The sequence below is a fragment of the Mauremys reevesii genome, linkage group 4 (genome assembly GCF_016161935.1).
Source record: "Mauremys reevesii isolate NIE-2019 linkage group 4, ASM1616193v1, whole genome shotgun sequence".
Taxonomy (NCBI): Eukaryota; Metazoa; Chordata; order Testudines; family Geoemydidae; genus Mauremys; species Mauremys reevesii.
In genome coordinates, this window is record NC_052626.1 from 118,093,388 (window position 1) to 118,112,397 (window position 19,010).

The following is a 19,010-nucleotide window of genomic DNA, read 5'->3' on the forward strand; positions in this document are numbered from 1 at the left end:
GATTCGGCGGCATGCCTGCGGGAGGTCCGTCGAAGCCGCAGGACCAGCAGACCCTCCGCAGGCATGCCACTGAAGGCAACCTGCCTGCCGCCCTCATGGCGACGGGCAGAGCGCCCCCCGCAGCTTGCCGCCCCAGGCACGCACTTGGCGTGCTGGTGTCTGGAGCTGCCCCTGTCTGGCCCATAGATCCCCTCGTGTCGCTGCTCTGAGTAAGTTCATTGTTCATCTCTCTCTTTTAAGGTTGTGTAGGGAGGTTCGGCCGGGGCTCGTCCCCATCCAGGGTGGCGGGGAGCCAGACCGCCCTGCTACTTCGGTCAGGTGTGTCAGGGAACTAGCCTGGCTGTGCGGCAAACAGTCAGCAGCTCTGTCCCTCAGGCAGGGCCGAGCGAACAGTCCAATATGAGCAAGCCCCGGCCCTGGGGTGGGCAACAAACAGTCAGTAGCTCAGGCCCTCGGGCAGGGGCAGAGCAAACAGTTCAATAGCAAACCCCAGGCTCCTGGCTCTGAGCAGCCTGGGAGAGGGGGAGACTGACACCCGCAGGGTGGGTGGCAGGGGGGACACAGACCCACCCACTCCACTGCATCCCAGCCCAGGGCCCTAGCAGCAGCAGAAGACCCACTGCTTAGTCAGTGGGGATCCTGGCCGCAACACACTGACAATGGCTCTGGCAGTGTTGCAGCCTGACTAGGACCATCTTCCCCTGGGCTACTTCCTATCTTCCCCTCTAGAGGTACCTGGGTCCGGACGGCGTCCTCCACGGGGTCACACACCATGGGCTCCTCAGGGTAACTGGCACACGGTTGGCTTGGCAGCGCCTCAGGGTAACTGGCAAGCGGCAAGCTTGGCAGTGTCTCTGGGCTCAGGCTAGCATCAGGCGTTGGCTGGTCTGGCCAGTCCTCAGGCCAACCGCCATGGTCTCCCAACTGGGAGCTACGCCACAGGCATCTGGCCTCTGCAATGGCTGTGTTTCAAGTGAGCTCTGGGCTTTTATACTTCCTGTCCTGCGCCTTGACCTCTGAGGGGCGGGTGCAGGGTTTGCTGGCTCCACCCACTTTGGCATCCAGAGAGTCTCGTTCCCCTCCGGGGCGGTGGGGAACCAGACCGCCATGCTACAGGGTCCCTGGACTATTTGACCCCTCACTTGCTGCCCAAAAACTAAGGCCCCTTACGGCAGCAGCTTGGGACCCAACAGCCCCCTTCAATTCACTTCCTTATGAGCAGCTCCCCACTCCCCAGCCAGCTTTTACACTCCACAGGGCTGAGGAGGCCCCAGAATGGAGCTGAAAGGTCCCCTTGGGGAGGGAGGGGCTAGTTTAAGCTGCCGTGTGTCCTCCTTCTACCCATCCCACTCTGCCTTGCCACCTTCTCCCTGTCACTTTCAGGTTCCCTCCCACGGAACATAATGGAGGTAGGGGTTTCGGGTGCATGGCTGAGCGGCAAGCTCCCCAGTGTGCCCCCTGCCCCTGGAATCTGGTGACCTCATCAGACAGGCCTAAGCAGGCAGTCGCAATGCGGCATTGGACAATCGGTGGCTCTCCAGGGTTGGATGCTCTTGCAGAGCCAGGCCGGTGCTGGAGCAGTGTGGAAGGGGAGCATACTCACAGTGCCATCTCACAGGCAGTGCCGTGTGCTCTTCCAGGAAGGGCAGGGCCCCACCTCCCTCCTGCACTTTTGGGGCAGCTTGCATGAGGGCATAGTGCACCCTCCCCTCCCCAGGGGCATTCCTGCAGGGGCTGACCACCCACTTTCTGGTCCTTGGCCTGGCTGGGGAGGCAGCCCTATCTCCCAGCTGTAGCAGGAGAAAAAGAGATTGATCATCCGACTCTTCCAGCCCCAGCCCCTGTGTTTAAAGCATTAAATGAGCAGCAATTGGTGTCTTTGGCGATGGCAGATCAGCGGGCAGGCTGCTGGACAAAGCACTGGGTGGGAATCTGGACAGATCTCCTAAGGCAGAGTGCAACATTCAGCACAGCCTGTACTGGGTGTTTCACTGCTCTGGTGTGTGTTTGTGGGGGAAACAGGATGGTTCTGATATGTAACAGAGCTCGGCCCTTGGGGCGCTAATTGTCCAATTTCAGATTTCCCCCCGCTTTTTTAATAAGCTTTCGCCAGTGAGAAGTGCTGCCACCAGCAGAAGTGATTTTCCACTCACAGCTCCTGTCTCACACACACACTCCCCACATCCAACCAGCGACTGCAGCCTGAAATCATATTTCATGCATTAAGTTAATGTCTTACTGGAAGCAACCAGAAATCTTACCCTGATGACGCAACACACGCAGGGTTATTTTGAGGCGGATATCGGTTTGCTTATAAAATGGTCTGTCCTGGCAGGGCAGTCGCAGGAAATGAACCTGTAGCTGTAGACATGTCCTCGATCAGATCCCGAGCAGCAGGGCAATTGGAACTGTGAGAGGCTGCGCTCATGGGCCGGCCGCTATCTTTGTTATTATCAGTGCTCGCTGGCTGGTTCTATATACAGTGCTGGAGGCAGGTGCCTTGATGCATTATGCAATAAACAGCATGTTCACAGTCACAGCAAGCACCCCAGCACCACAACCAGAGTTTCACAAGCAGTAAAGCCATCTGCAAAGTTTTGGTTTTGCCCACGCGGTGGCAGCGCGGGCTGGGGAGAGACGAAGTCTCTTTTTGCTGTGTAAGATCCTGCTGGCTGATCAGATTCTCTCTGGGCTGCTGCTGTCTGACACCTGAAATAGGAGGGTGCTGTTTTGGCTTGCAACCATGTGCCTTTCCACCCTTGGCCGCTGAAGCCGTGGGGTGCTCACAATGGAGCGTTTTCCATTTCTTGTTTCACTTGAAGTGCATTTAGTGCCAGCAAGCGGCATCTGACAGCCACGGATACTGACAGCCCCTAACCCTAGCACAGAGATGGCTTCCTCCCACAGCCCTGCCAGCTCTGCAATAGGCTGACCCCTGGTCACCCAGCCAGATCTGATCGCTGGTGAATTAATCTACGGGCTGTTGGCAGCCAGGTGCCAGTTGGGGTAGCCCATGGACTTCTGTGATCAGGGCCGAGGGCCATATAGGTGCCTGGCAGCCTGAAAATAGAGGAGATGCTTTGGAAGCAAAAACCCAATGCTCTCCCTGTGCACCCCGTGGAGTTCAGCCCAGCTGTGGTGATGAATTCAGCCCAATGGGCCTCCGCACTCCATGCACGGGCCATCTCTAGGTCTGGCCGGAGAGCTCGGTCTCTATGGCATATTCTGTCCTTGGCCTCTCTGCTGAGCTTGACCAGCGAAAGAGTCCAGCTGGTGTCCATGGTGGCACCATTGTTCTGATGTCTCCCTGCTGCCTGGTCCCAGCCGATGCGGCTCCTTGGATCACCTGCTCCCTCCAGCTGCCTCAAATCACCACTGCTTCCTGGGACCTCACTGCACTGGCTCCTAGGCTGCCTCCCATCCCTACTGCTGACTGACGCCAGTCCCCCAGAGCCCCTGATGGCAGTTCAGGTGAGCTGTGGGTATCCCAGGGAGACTACAAGGTCAGCTCTTAGAGGGGCAATGGGAATGGTCAAGAGATGGGTCTCAGCTTCTCACTCTGTCCCCTAGAGTCCTGCCTGCTGGTTCTGTGCCGAACTGTAAGAACAGGGCGAGGTTACCCAGCGTGGCGGGATGTGAGCATGTAATTAAAAGCTGTCTCATAATGCAGCCACACAAGGGGGCTGGATTAATGGCGGCACGGGCAACCTGGCTTTGGGCATTTCCTAACGTCTGAGTGCTTGACTTTGCAACCAGTAACATTCTTTTTCCAGAGGTTGGTTTGGGTATTTGCCTTCCCCACCGGCCAGACTCCAGCCAGGTGGCAATGACTCCTGGGCGCTACACAGCTGGGTTTACCAGTGCAGCCCACAAGGATTAACAGACTGAGCCTGTCGGTCTCCTGTCGCTTTTTCAGTGGCACCAGGCTGTGAAGGAGAGCTCTGGGGGCTGGGCTCCTGCTCAGGAAGATTCCTGAGGCTGTTCTCAGTTGGGTGAGAGATATTTGTTGTTCTTGTAATTTCTTGTTGGCTCCTCCCGTCCTCTTTCGGGGCTAGTCGTCCACTCGTTCCTTCACAGCCAGCCTAGTGGGGGGACCGCCAGGGGACCATTGGCAACAGCACACCTCCAGCACAGCAGTGCCTTGCACAAGCGACAGCTGGGTACTGGGCAATGCTCCTCCATCGGAGAGAGATAGCTGGGCACCTGCCTCCTTTGCTAATGGGGCACCAGTGAGGTCCCAAGGAATTAGGGAAAAAGTCAGGGTGGCAACAGGGAGGGCCAGTGGTGGTGTAAATCGGCGTAGGTCCACAGGAGTCAATACAGCTAAGCTGACTGGTGCTAGCTGGGATCCAGCCCTTAGAGCTCTGTATTGAAATGGTGGATCCCTTGCAGTTGGGTCAGTACGTCGCACTGGTCAGCTCTCATGTCCTCCCAGCCCTCACGCACTGGGTGCTCATTCACACACACCTTTCCCTCACCCAGCCCCCTCGCCCCCCATGTTTGTCTCAAACACCCATTGTTATCACCCCCGCCCCAGTCCCAACCCCCTGACAGCACTAATGCCCCACCACACACACACACCCTGAGCAGGCAGGCGTGAGCACTTCCAGAGCTGGGCCAAACAATGGCGCAAGGCAGCCGTGGGTGAGGGCTGCTTTAATCAAGCGCTTTTGGCATCGCCGTGCCCTGACCTCATTCAGTCACACTCCATGTGCGTCACGTCGCATGGGATTATCCGCCATGCCACACAGTGCGGGGATCGCCCTTCCAACCACAGGCCTTCTCTTTGCGGCCTGCAGTGGCTCTGGTGCCTCCGTTCCGGGCCTCAGCGCCGGACGACGAGCTCGGCCAAGCCAGGCAGAGCTGGAGTTACTGGGCCAGAGAGGGAGGGGCAGACAGAGAGACAACCCTCCAAGAGGGCCGGGGCTGGCTCAATAGGACGTGACAGGGGATAACAACATCAAACCCCAGGTATCTCAGAGACATTCACAGTCCGTGCTGGGGCCAGGGCATCCCAGGCTGGAATGAGCCTGGAGAGTGGATCCCCCCATCACACCAGCAGATAGACTCCTCCAGGGCAGGGCTTGGGCAGAACAGAGAGCAAGCAAACAAGCGCCTGGGCCTGAATGGACATGGAGGGGAAGCGGCCCGGCGGGGCAGGGCTGGGCAAGGAGCCTGAACCTGTCAATGCCTCGTTCAGTCTCCCTGAAGGCTCTTTCTTTGCCCAAGGGCTCAGCCTCACTAGCTGGGATAACGAGCCAGGATCTGGATCCTCCCACATTCTGCACTTCCCTTGACAGCTGTTAAGCTAGCAGAGAAGCCCCCTCGCTATCCTGCCAAGTCCCTGGGTCTTCCTTCCACTCCCCAGCGGGGCAGTGGGCTCCCTCACAAGTGAGACTGTCAGGACCAGCACTCAGGCGGCTGTGAATTGTACCCTCACCTGCCACGCTGCCCTGCTGGCCTCTCTGGCTGCTAGGTCCTGATCCAAGGATCCTGCCCAAATCGGCCTCGGTTCCCGTAGGTGGAAGCCAGAAGTTCCCTAACATGCCCAGCAGGGGGAGCTTTCAGACTGTTCCTACCATTTGGTTTAGGAGCAGATGTGCCCAGATGGCTGCTAGTGCTCTCTCGCCTGCTCCATTTCCAGGGGAGCGCAGGCCGTGCACTGCGCCTGGACTGCCTAATGAACACAGGGCCTCTTTAGTTCCCTTCAGATGCAGGGAAGGAGAAAGCAGGGTTTCCAGGAGCAGAGGGGGTTACTCCTAGCAACGGGTGTGTGACAGACCTGCACTACCTAGAGCTCTGGGCGAGGGGGCACTTCAGTCTCAGCCCCTATTTCCAGTTGCTCGCTCTAAAAACCTCTCACTTGGCTGGCAAATTTCCACGTACAATCATCACGCACAGGCCCCCTTGAGATTTCCTAACCAACACTGTTACTTACATTGCCGTAGTGCCCCGCAGCATTAACAGAGGTCAGGGCCACGTGGCGCTGGGCGAACCCAGAGTGAGAGACGCTCCCTGCCCCACAGCGCCCACAAGCCAAATAGACAAGAAGTGGGAAAACGGAAGGATTCTTATCCCCATTTTACAGATGAGGCACTGAGGGCCAGAGGGATTAGGGGCTCAATTTTCAAGGGCTCAGACCCTGTCACAAAATAGCTCAAGTATCAGAGGGGGTAGCGTGTTGTCTGGATCACAAAATAGCTCAGCACCTATGTAGGTACCTAGATGTAGCCCAGCTTTCACCGAGAGACTCATGTGCAGCACCCACCATCCTAGGCACTTTTGAAAGGAACTTGCCCATGCTCACAGAGTGGGGCTGTGGTAGAGCTGAGAATTGAACTCACAGTTTCTAAATCCCAGCCTACTTCTTCAGCCACAAGATCAGCCTCCCTCCCTGTGATAGGGGTTTACAGACAGACACACACACCCTGAACCAGGGCAAGGAACAGAGCAACACCGGGCTAGGGAGGCCCACGTGCTCCCAGTGGAGGAATAGAACCATAGAAAACGTAGGACTGGAGGAGACCTCAATAGGTCATCTAGTCCAGTCCCCTGCACTGAGGCAAGACTATGTAATCATAGAATCATAGAATATCAGGGTTGGAAGGGACCTCAGGAGGTCATCTAGTCCAACCCCCTGCTCAAAGCAGGATATAGGCTGATAGTTTAAACCAGTGGCTCTCAACCTTTCCAGACCCCTTTCAGGAATAGGATTTGTCTTGCATACCCCCAAGTTTCACCTCATTTACACTACTTGCTTACATCAGACATAAAAATACAAAAGTGTCACGGCACACTATTACTGAAAAATTGCTGACCTTATTTTTACCATATAATTATAAAATAAATCAGTTGGAACATAAATATTATACTTACATTTCAGTGTATAGTAGATGAGTGGTCTCCAAACTTTTTTGACTGCGCACCCCATCAGTAAAAAATTTTTGAGCTCTACCATTTTTGCTGCCCCAAGCAAAAAAAAAAGGCATTCCTGCCTGAATTGCCGAAGCAAAAGCCGCCCAAACTGCCAAAGTGGCACTGCTCTGGCGGCGCTCCTCTTGCCGCATGCCTCAAAGGATCCTCTTGCGCACCCCCTGGGGTGCACGCACCCCACTTTGGAGACCACTGTAGTAGATAGAGCAGTATAAACAAGTCTTTGTCTGTATGAAATTTTAGTTTGTACTGACTTTGCTAGTGCTTTTTATGTAGCCTGTTGTAAAACTAAGCAAATATCTAGATGAGTTGATGTACCCCCTGGAAGATCTCCATGTATCCCCAGGGGCACAGGTACCCCTGGTTGAGAACCACTGGTTTAAAAGGACATTGGTAGCCCAAGATAATGAAACATGGCTGAAGCTGGGAGTTGTGATAGGAGTGTCTATAGTGTTTTTCAGGATAAGCAGAGGTTGGTTGGGTCCCTTTGGACTGTGCTAACAAGAGCTGCATGCAAGGGAGCTCCCAGGCTCAGTCCCTTGTGGCTCCCAACCCACCATTCAATGGTGTGATCAGCCCCACTTGGGATTTACAGACCCCGCTCAGTCAGCCCTGAGGAGGTGAGAGCAGGAGGGAGGCATGGAGAAGGGGACACAGTCACTGCTAGAGCGAGTGTAGGGTCGTTGCAGGACTGGAGGGGAAGTAGAGTATATGGAGACTGAGGAGTTATTTCCATGCATCCTGCTCTGCTGCATTTCGGTCGGCTGAATCTCCCCGCCCTCCCTGCTCCCCCCCCCCATAGTTATTGCCATCCTCCCCTCTTTACTCCCCACTCTCTCTGAATCACTAAGGTACTGGAAGCGGGAAAGGCTAGTGGCTTGAACACAGGGCTGGGAGTCAGGTGTTCTAGATCCCAGCCCCTCTGTGGCCAACTCACAGCAGCTCTGTGCCTCGGTTTCCTTTGTACAATGGAGACAGTGAGACTCACCTCCCTGGCCGGGGCTGGGAAGGGGAGGTAGCTGATCCTGCTGAAGTGCTTTGAAGGGCTACACCCCCCAATCTCCTCTGTTCCTGCACAAGGAGTAAAGATTCAGGGCTGGGAAGGAGCATCCCATGGGCCTCTTCCCCTTTCTCCCAGTCCCCACCCTCCCCACTCACTGCTTCATGGTGCACCCTAAATCCCAGCAGGCAGCATGGCTGCCACCCAGCTGTCTAACATTAGGAGCGTTAGTGAGGAAGCAGGCTAATGAAGTGCTGGTGGTTGAGTTTCCTGCTGCCTCTCATCTCTGAGGTGCCATCAGGCACTGCCCAGGAGGAGAGGAGCATGTGACGCACTGAGGGAGAAGGCGGCAGGACAGAGACACCTACCACTGCCTCAGGAGGGACCCCACTTCCCTCATCCCATCCCAACAGGCCCTGGGTCCCATTCTACCAGTGGCCCCTCAAGTCTCCAGGATGTTGCTCTCCATCCCAATGGGTCCTTTCAAGGCATGAGGCCTGGGGGGCTCCATTGCCCACCCTGATGGGCCTCTGCAAGGTTGAGAAGCCCCCCAACTTCACTCCCTGTACTGAGGGGCCCCAGAAGCCATGGGAAGGCCACCACAACCCTGCCCCTTCCTCAGGAGGGCACTGAAGGACACATGGGTTTGGAGATAAAGTTGTTTCCTGTCACCCTCATGGTGTGAAAATAGCATTAGTCTCTCTCTGCCGGCAGGCCAAAAGGGGAAGAAGTCATATGCACCCCTGGCTTTTGGGCCATGGCTGAGGTCTGGCATGCCTGGGCGAGAGATGAGTCATTGCCATGGCAATCAGGGGCATGCACGGGTGGCACAGCCACCGAGGGGCAGCCGGCCTCTCGCGCTACTTCCCAGTGACGCCCGGGAGATCACAGCTCAGCGCCAAGCCTGGCACCAGGAAGTTGGTTGTTGTGGCTTTTGCTCTTTACACAACGTACATAACATGAAGAAACCAGGTAGGCACCACGGGGGCCAAGTCACTGTCTTTACTGAGCAGAGAGGACACACAAGGCCTAGCTACATGTGTACAGTGCAGCACTGCAGGGCTCCTGGGGGCTTCTGGAACAAAGAAGACAGTGAGGATCACTAGACACCTCACAGACCATTTACGGAGATAGTACCCAATTCCTATACGCTACAGCAGTGAACCCGGGTCACAGGTACCAAGCCTGTCAGGAGTGAAAACGCACTATGGATATACAGAATTAATGGCCAGTTCTAGTGCCCATCCACCCAACTGACACACAGCCGGTCCCTACATACAGCCAGTCCATGCAACCCCACATCCTTGCTCCTACCCAGCATGTCCATCTAGCTCCCCCCTGCACCTCCCTCCCCCAGCCAGCCCACTTACCCTTGCCATCCCCCTTCAGCAGATCCCTTTGACTAGTGAAGACACAGGAGAGACCCAGATAGTGTTTATTCCTAACACCTGGGTCATTTTCCCCATAGCTCCCCGACGCTCTGCTCCTGTGGTTCATGCAACAGGTTCTCTTGGGACAAGAGTCTGTGCCCAGCATCAAGCCTGAACCTTTCCTCTTACAGCTCCCATTCCTGATAGCACTCTATACCCCTGCCTTGGCAGGCACGCCTCCCACAGGCCTCCTTCTTAGCATGGCCTTGGCCCCTGGAGGTGGAAGGCCTGCGGTTCTGGACCTGTAGTGTGGTGAGTGTACCTGGCAAAAGAGGATCAGGTCCCAGGAGGGATCTATACTGGTGGCTCACCAGTCACTCAACAATATAGGGCCGGGGCTGGCAGGCCAACAGCAGAGTCTCAGCACAGAGCCCTGGCCTCGCAGCCTGTGAGTGAACACTCCAGTTCAAACAACGCCACCTGATGTGCCGTGCATGGCTAGTGAAAGAGGGCGCCTGGGCTTCTTGGGGACCAAAAATATGAATGTGCCACTGTTTGCATGACCAGTCGTGTCTCAGATCCTTGCACTTAGGCTTGGAAAAGCCAGTCTTAGCCTCCTCCTCATCCGTCCTACCAAGCTAACCCCCTTTTGGCACACACAGCCCTATCGCCTCTCTTCACCTTCTGGCTGGTCAATGGTTTCCTGACCACTGCCCTTCCCTTGCTAGCTAGCTGCTTGCTCCCCTGTCCGCATGGCAGGACTCCCCTCCCTATTGTAAACTCTTTGCTGGTCTTGCTGTCCTGGTTAACAGGGGAGGCCTTGGCTGGATTTCTCACCATTTCAAGTGGCACAGCTGCCCTTGGTAGCTCTTCAGTCTCATTAGCAAAAGATTGCGCTCACAGCCGTGAAATACCCATTTCTGCACAGAACACATGGCTCAGTCTGTGTCGAAACACTGAGACCCATTGGATTGTTCCAGACACAAACTGCCTTAAGAAACAGCAAAGACTGTAAAGACATAGTAATTACTTCTGCTAAAAGCCTCATTAGAACCTTGGGCTTATTAGAAAACCCAAATGCCTGAAAAGCCAAGAAATATCCAGCTAAGGGTCACTGCATAAAATTGCTGAAACAAAGCTTGAAAAGTCTCGAAATTGAGAACTAAGTTTTCACAAATACCCTTAACCTGCCCTGGCCCCTGCTATGCTCTATGCGCCCCTTTAGGATGTGCTGCCCACATGATGAAGACCAGTGCCTATGTCACGTGTTTCAAATGTGTGTGCTCTATCTGCCTAGCTTCTTACCAGCACCCATCACCATGGGCTCTGTGCACGTCCACAGATAAGATGATGAGTGTGTTTTGGAGAAGGTGGTGCAGCCTCTGTGGTCTGCAGCTAGAATCTGTACAATGGGTGGGATGATAGGGCCGGATCCAAAGACTATGCACTTCCATGGGCTTTGGATCAGACCAGTAGCGGAGATCTGACTGGATAGGGATGGGTTGGTCTCATGAACAGAGAAGGAAGGAGATTAAGGCCTTGTCTACATTATGGGGGTAAATTGACCTAAGTTATGCAACTCCAGCTACGTGAATAACGTAGCTTAGGTCGATTTACTGTGGTGTCTAAACCGCGCTGGGTCAATGGGAGACACTCTCCCATCGACTTACCTTACACTTCTCATTGTGGTAGAGTACCAGAGTCGACAGGAGAGTGATCTGCGCTCAGTTTAGTGGGTCGACGCCCGGTGCATCAATGGCTGCAGCTTTGATCCCCGGTAAGTGTAGACATGCCCTGAGTGTAATCCCTGCTGGCAGAGCATGGCTCTGTGTCTTCCTCTCATGGCTGGTTTATGAATTTCCTGTTGTTTCCCCGCTGATGAAGCCGATCCTTTAGCTGAAGCGATGGAAGTTCATTCTTTTCGTTCCGGAGGTCCTGGCTTGGATCCCTGCAGCTGACCTAATGAGGCAGGAAGGGGCATTACAGAAGCAAGCAGTGTCTGCGCTTCACTTACAGAGAGCAGGGCAGTGGGGGCACATGGAGTTTTATAAGTGGTTTCATTGCACTGTGCTCATTTCCCTTGGGATTTACTGTGATGCACGCATGGGGCACACTCAGGACACATGAGAAGGGATGGCCGCAGCCCTGGGGTGGTCTCAGTCCAGGGACAGACAGACAGAGGGCAGGGGAGAGGAACAGCCAGAGAGATTTTCTATTCAGGTCTACTTAATTCACTAGAGGCAACAGGGCAGAAGGGGTTCTATTAGTGGGATTTCAAAGGGGAGAATGTAAGGGTCTCCCGAATCAGCTGGGGGAGGCATCATAACATGCACGGGGGACAATGGGGGAAAAGACACAGGGCAATTGTGCAAAAGACAAGAGTCAAATAAGCCACGCCTCAATCCCAACTCAGTCCTGCTTTGGGATTCATGCTAGTTTCTAAATTTCAGCAGGCCAGGGCAGGGAGAACTGTCACTTTCTCTCCCCCTCTCCTCTGGGTGCAGTGCGAATCTCTGGGGAGGGGCCCTCTGGCTGCTAATCCAAGGAGCCAGCTCAGCTCTGCCACCTGCTTTTGTCCCCGCAGTGGGGGATGGGAGTGAGAGCACAGTGTGGGACAGCCTGGGGCCACATGTCTATTGTCTGCTCTCTGCTGCGTGGGAACCTCACTGCAGAGTGGTGTTTTCCAGCTTTACCGCACGGCTTGGCAGGCAGAGAGAATGGGGCTAATTACCTTTGTCACCAGCTTCTCTCGCTACCTAAAGTGAGCAAGCAGCATATAATCTGCCTTGTCAGACAGGAGCCCGTGTGGGGTGAGAAGCCCACCTCCCCGCACCCCCACACGCATCTATTCCCCGGGCTGTCAGTGCCAAATGCCACTCGCTGACAACAAATAGTATGCCAGGCAAGGAAGGGAAAAGTGGATTAGAGTAGGATGGGGCACTGTGATTCACGGGGGTAACTGGCATCTGTAAGGCAGGACTGATAAAGAGCAGCTGGCTCCCTGCAGCACCAGCCCATGCAGGGTGTGTACACAGGGATCTCCCCTGGGTGCTGGTTCAGCACTCAAGGATTCAGGCCTGCACATAGGGGCACCTGGCAGGGGCCGCTGACAGCACAGAGAAAGGTCTTTTGATCTCTCCTACTCCTCGGAAACCTATCTAGCCAGTATCCTCCCAGCTCTTTGCACTGCTCATCAGCTGTCCCACCCTTGTGAAAACCTGTGCTGTCTCTGCACTCCTTTATTGATCAGAGATGCAGTCTTGAATATTAGCTGCAACCAGGTGTCATTGCTTGCCTATTCCAAGACCCTTCTAGCCAAGAGGGATGCATAGATGGTTTCTTCCTCCTCACAAAAAAGGCTCAGACACCTGCCCCAAGGGCCTCAGATACCTACCCTCGTAGCAGCTAGATAAAAAGATGGCAGGGGATAAACACCTGTAGAGGAAACGTGTTATGACTCCCAATGCTGTCCCCTACAGAGTATTATGCAGCGCTGTGTAATTATCAAACACTGTCTGCCTCTCCTGCCACCTCTCCTGCCAAGGGATCCCCGGCACTGCATCACTATGGCGCACTCAGGGGATCAGGGTTACAATGCCTCAGTACTGCCCCCTAGGGAGCCTTATGGAGCAGTCTCACAGCCCACGAAGCACCCCCTGGCACCGCCAAGCACACAGCACTGTCCCGTTGTGCTCTGGTCTCCTCCCTGGCAGCCTGCCTTGGGAATTCTTCCCTCTCCAGCACTGGGTCCGGGACGGCTGTCTCCAGGAGGGCCACCCTCCTCCAGCATTAACTAGGGAGTGGGGAGGGAGCTGTCAGAGTGAGACAGCAGCCCATCTCCCTGCATCTGGGGGCGTCTGATTTCTGACACCATCACTAACGCCATTCTAAATCCGGCTCCTGGCTCTTGGGGGGTGGGAGGATTTGCGTCAGTGGGTGACTATTATAGCTGGGAGAGCGACAAGGGGGGACTCCTGGAATGGGAACCAGCTGCTGCTTGAGTCACACATGGAGAAGGCTCCCGCTCAGGCTGGCCAGGGGTGTGTGCGGTCAGTGCTGCCTGAAGCATGATGGGAAGGATGGGGGGGCTTCATTCCCACTCACCCCAGCAGGTTTCCTCCATCCCCCACAAGGCCTGAGTTAGCTCCTCGTTCTCGAAGGGAGGCTGCCAGGCAAGAATGGGAAATGCTGCAGACTCTGCTTCCCAGCTCACTCCTGTGTCCCTCTCCTCCTGCTCAGCTGGATCTCAGGCAGGAATTTGAGGATCCAGCTTCTGGAAGTCCAGACCTGACTTAGAGAAGCATCATCCCGGGTAGAGATTTCACCCATGTCCATCAGAATCCCTCTGATTGCAGAGCTCATGCTCACTGCTCTTAGGGACTGTCATACGATTCGGGAGGAAGGGAATTCATTAGAAACAGCACCGAGAGCTTCCAAAATGGTCCCTTACAAAAGCTTTTGGGGATCCAGCTCACCTGAGCCTAGATCTGTCCCAGGGAGCCTCTTCAGGGGACTGTCCATGAATTCATCTTTACTTCGCTGGGCATTGCCTTCAGTTCCATGTGGACACTTCAGACTCCCATCACTCTCCCATCACACCTCAGCTGGGGGGTCCCCTTAGAACCTCATCTACTGCAATTGCAGCCAGGTATCCACAAACCCAGGTCAGCCTGGCCCCCTGCTTCCCGAAGAGCTCCCAGTGCACAGAAAGCTCAGGGCCCAGCAGGGCCCATTCTGCAGGATTCAAGGTGAGGCACCATCTCTGCTGAGCTGGTTCAAACCATGGTTTTAAAGATGAGATGGGCTTGGAGAAGAACAGCATTGGCAATGGGGAAGGTCTGGGGCTTGGCTCAGTGTCTGTTTTAACAGGGGACAGGCTAACTAAATGCCATTTGACTGGTCATTGGGTATGGCGCCTAACTGTTTAAAATCCACATTCTAGCCTAGGTTGAGATGTGTGCCAGGATGCAGGCTGGCTCAGCCCTCTCTAGATCAAGTTAGCCTTGATCACACACAGCTTTACCCACATTGAGAACCTTGGTGTCCAGAAATCCAGATCACTTTAGCTTGGAACACACTCTGCTGGGAGTTTCAGACAGGTGTCCTGCACCCGACTCCATCCAGTTGCTCCCGAAGCGAATCCACACAGAGATATACACGCTGGTCTAGGAGTTGGAATGCCTGGATTCTACCACTGACTCTGTGAACTTGGCCAAGTAACTCTCTCTGTGCCTCCAGTTCCCCACCTGTACAACAGGGACAGTGATTCATACTCACCTTCGTGAAGTGCTAGTGAGAGCTAATCATTCATATCAGAGTCCAGCTAACTCACAATGGAATAAGCAGAGTCTGTTCTAACCTCTGTCTTCAACCACTCAGAACTTTCTGAAACATTCAGCTTTGGGCCTGACATTTTCCAGCCTGGGCTCTGTCCAAAGCTAACTTATTTTTGGTGCAGGAGGCAGGGAGAGGGAATGTTTGAGTAAAATTCTTTCAGCTGTTTGGTCTTAAGGGAAGGTAAGAGAAAGGAATTTGCTATGGTTGGTTGAAAATTCTGTCAAAACTGTTCTTCAACAAAACATTATTCAAGAAAAGTCTTTACTTTCCACAGAGAATTTTGATTTGGTTTTTTGGGGGAAAGACCAAGGTCCCCAAAACCAAAATATTTTTATCTGAATATGTTTCCAAAGTATCTCATGGGAGTTGTAGTTGGCTTGCTTCATGGCCTCATTCCCCTCTACGGACCAGGCTCCCTATTTGGACTACATCTCCTACAATGCACCAAGGCCAGGAACTCCCAGGATGCAACCACTTTTCCTCACCATAAGGGGAGACTGTAGTGCATCATGGGATATGTAGTCAGAGACCAGGGAGCCTGGCCTCTTGAGGAGAATCAGAAGGCACAAGGCATCTGAACTACAACTCCCATGAGGAAAGGCGGCACAGTTTCCAAATTGATATTTTTCAGTTTTTTTCCTAAGTATTTTTATATTTGAATTGTCATTTTCTGACCAGTTCTAGTCTTTTTCCATTGTAAAAAAAACCCCAACCCCAAACATTTTCATGGGTTTAATTTCAGAAAGGAAAGGGGAGGGGAGGGCAAGATAGGGGAGCAGTTACCTCTAGGGAAGTTACTGATAACCTACAGTAAATAAAATATCCTATTTTGTCCTCCTGTCTGCTTGCTCACCTCCATCAGAATGCACTGGTCTCCTTGGCATATGTACACGTGTCAGTGGAACCTTCTCTCATCTAATACCTTTTGCCCGGAAAGTTAAGTTACTAACAGACATATCCTGCACTATTATAATTAGTTGTATTGGGCTGGTGCCAAGAGGCCTCAGTCAGGCATGGCCTGATTGTGCTAGGTGCTGTACCATCATAAGTGACAGTCCCTGACCCAAATATTTTACAATCTAAAAGAGGCACAAACATTCTGAAACGGGTCATGCCCTGTAGAGCTGGTGTATGAAAAACACTATCAATCTATCAGTGGTATATGCCCCTCACCTCACAATCTTCAACATATTTAGCCTCACAATGCCCTTATGTGGCAGGGACACATGACTATCTGCATTCCACAGATAGGGAAATCAAGATACTGCAGGGATCCTATAGCAGAGACAGGAAGAACTGAGGTCTCCTAAGTTATAGGCTAGCACCCTAACTACTTCTCTCTAAAGACCAAGCCCTTCAGAATCAACTTAGTTTTACATTAAGGGAAACAACTAAACACAAGTAAAACTGCTGCGGCAGGTGTGTGGGTGTGCATGTAACATGTCACATCAGCTGTCTCGCAGAACAGCAGCTACCTCTGCAGCCTTGTCAGAAGTGTAACGGTGCAGAACAGAAAGCCAACTTGTAGCAGTTATGAAGCTATCCACAAACTGCAACCTATCTCAGGGTATGTCTACACTACAAGAGTAGTTCGATTCAACTTAATTCGAATTTGTGGAATCGACCTTACAAAGTCGAATTTGTGTATCCACACTAAGGACACTAATTCGATTTTGTGATTCCACACTAACGGGGCCAGCGTCGACTTTGGAAGCGGTGCACTGTGGGAAGCTATCCTGCAGTTCCCGCAGTCCCTGCTGCCCATTGGAATGCTGGGTAGAGCCCCCAATGCCTGCTGGGGGAAAAAATGTGTCGAGGGTGGTTTGGGGTAACTGTCATCATTGAACCATCAATCACGCCCTCCCTCCCTCCCTCCCCGAAAGCGCCTGCGGGCAATCTGTTCGTGCACTTTTCTGGTCAGTGACAGCACGGACGCCACAGCACTGCGAGCATGGAGCCCGCTGCAGTTATGGCCGTTTTCACCTCCTCGCACCTTATCGTCCACCTCTTCCACAGTCAGCTGCTGAGAAATCGGGCTACTTTTCAATGGTGCTGCAAGCACTGGTGGAGCATAGGGGACGTTTTACCAACATCAACGTTGGATGGCCAGGCAAGGTGCATGACGCGCGTGTTTTCAGGAACTGTGGTCTGTTTAGACACCTGCAGGAAGGTAGTTTCTTCCCGGACCACAAAATAACTGTTGGGGATGTGCAGATGCCTATAGTGATCCTCGGGGACCCAGCCTACCCGCTAATGCCCTGGCTCATGAAGCCCTATACAGGCGCCTTGGACAGCGACAAGGAACTCTTCAAGTACCAGCGAGCAGCATGACCTGTGACTGTTCAGTTTCTTTACAGAGAAGCTGAACTTGCCCGTTTCTTTCTCTGCAGTTACATACCCCGTTCACCCCGTTTCCCCCACTTCCAACACACGTGTAAAAATAAAATACATGTCCCATTGTTACTTAACAAAGGTTTCTTTATTAATTACTTTGCGTTAAAGGGTTGAAACTGGGACGCAGACTGTGCTGGGTAGGGTGTGCGGTGATGTAAAGACCACCTCTAAACTCGAGGAATGACAGGCTCCTGCTCCTAGAGTGGTCCGCAGTGCCGGACTGCTTGTTTCAACGGAGCCTGCCATCCCTCCTTTTTGGAATTCTGTGTGCGGGGGCTATGTGACCTTGTGGCGGAGGAGGATGGATACAGATTTCTCTGCTGCGTGACTCAGCGGTCCAGGACAAGGACCGCTGCATAAGATCTGTAACCGCCCTCCCCCGCTACAAAGTCACATTCCCCCCACCCACACAGAACCTGGAAACCACCTCCCATACCGACCAGGGTGCCTACTGACTGCACTGTGTGTGTGATCTGCTGCTGATCCTGCCCCCGTGTCTGTATCCTGGTAAAGGTGACTGTCCTATGCAATTAACAACCCCCTTCCCCACCCCACCCCCTTCAAACACAGTCTTCTGTGAAAAAACATGATGGAAACAGTAATTAACAGCAAAGTATTTTTAATAATTAACTAGACAGTTAGGGGAAGAAACTGGGATTGGGGCTTGGGTGAGTCAGGAACGGAAGGACTTCTCAAAATTTAGGGTATGAGAGCTTTTGGGTACTTGAACACTCTGCTGGAGTGCAGTGACAGTTTTCACGGCCCCTGGCGCCCCTCCTTCTGGTTATTTTGGGTGAGGGGGGTATGGGACTTTGTGGCAGGGGAGAGCGGTTGCAGATAGACTGCAGGGGGGCTCTGTCCTCCTGCGGTCCTGCAGAACATCCACAAGGCACCTGAGCGTGTCCATTTGCTCCCTCATTAGTCCAAGCAGCGTTTGAGTTGCCTGCTTGTCTTCCTCACGCCACCTCTCCTCCCGTTCGCTGTGTGAGCACTGGTACAGAGAGAGGGTCTCCCTCCACTGGCTCTGCTGGTCCGCCTCGGCTCGGGAGCAGCCCATAAGTTCAGCGAACATCTCGTCCCGTGTCTTTTTCTTTCGTCACCTAATCTTTGCCAGCCTCTGTGAGGGGGATGCTGTGGCAGGTCTGGAGACAGTCGAAGCTGTGTGATGGGAAACAGGGAGTGAATTCCTTGCAAAGATACATTTTTGCGAACAATGAACACTGTCTAGTCTGTCTCTGTGAATTCTGGGTTGAGATTCCAGTGCCTGATGGGGCAAAAACCATTTTCGCGGGTGGTTCTGGGTAAATGTCGTCAGTCATCCCTTCCTCCGGGAAAGCAACGGCAGACAATCATTTCAAGCCCGTTTTCCCTGGATTGCCCTGGCAGACGCCACAGCGTGGCAACCATGGAGCCTGTTTTGCCTTTTGTGACTGTCACCGTATGTGTACTAGATGCCGCTGACAGAGGCGATTCAGCAGCGCTACACAGCAGCATGCTTTTGCTTTTGCATGACAGCAGAGATGGTTACCAGCCATACTGTACCATCTACCATACCATAAATTGGTAATAAGATGATCATGGTTACCATCCTTTTGCACTGCACCATTTGCTGCTGTCATAAGTGCCCCTGGCTGAGATCAGCCAGGGGCACAAAAGCCAAAATTGGGAATGACTCCCAGAGTCAATTCCTCCTTTTTGGAATCTAAAAATAGAATCAGTCCTGCCTAGAATATGGGCAAGTGTACTAGAGAACCACTGTATCATAGAACCAGAGAGCACAGCTGCTCTGTGTCAAATCCTGCAGAAATTATGAGCTGTATGCTATTCACAGGGGGTGCTCCTGCAACAACCCCACCTGTTCATTCCATTCTTCCCCCAGCCTTCCTGGGCTACCATAGCATTGTCCCCCCACTTGTGTGATGAAGTAATAAAGAATGCAGGAATAAGACACAGTGACTTGTTAGTGAGAAATGAGT

General features: G+C 53.4%; 1 long non-coding RNA gene across 1 annotated transcript in view; it reads right to left on the bottom strand.

Moving 5' to 3' along the window:
- The window catches only part of LOC120404861, a 46,291-nt gene that overhangs the window by 16,932 nt on the left and 10,349 nt on the right, over positions 1-19,010 (bottom strand). The window contains exon 2 of the long non-coding RNA XR_005598220.1: positions 10,974-11,262. This is a non-coding gene — a long non-coding RNA (uncharacterized LOC120404861). The remainder of the gene's footprint in view (positions 1-10,973; positions 11,263-19,010) is intronic.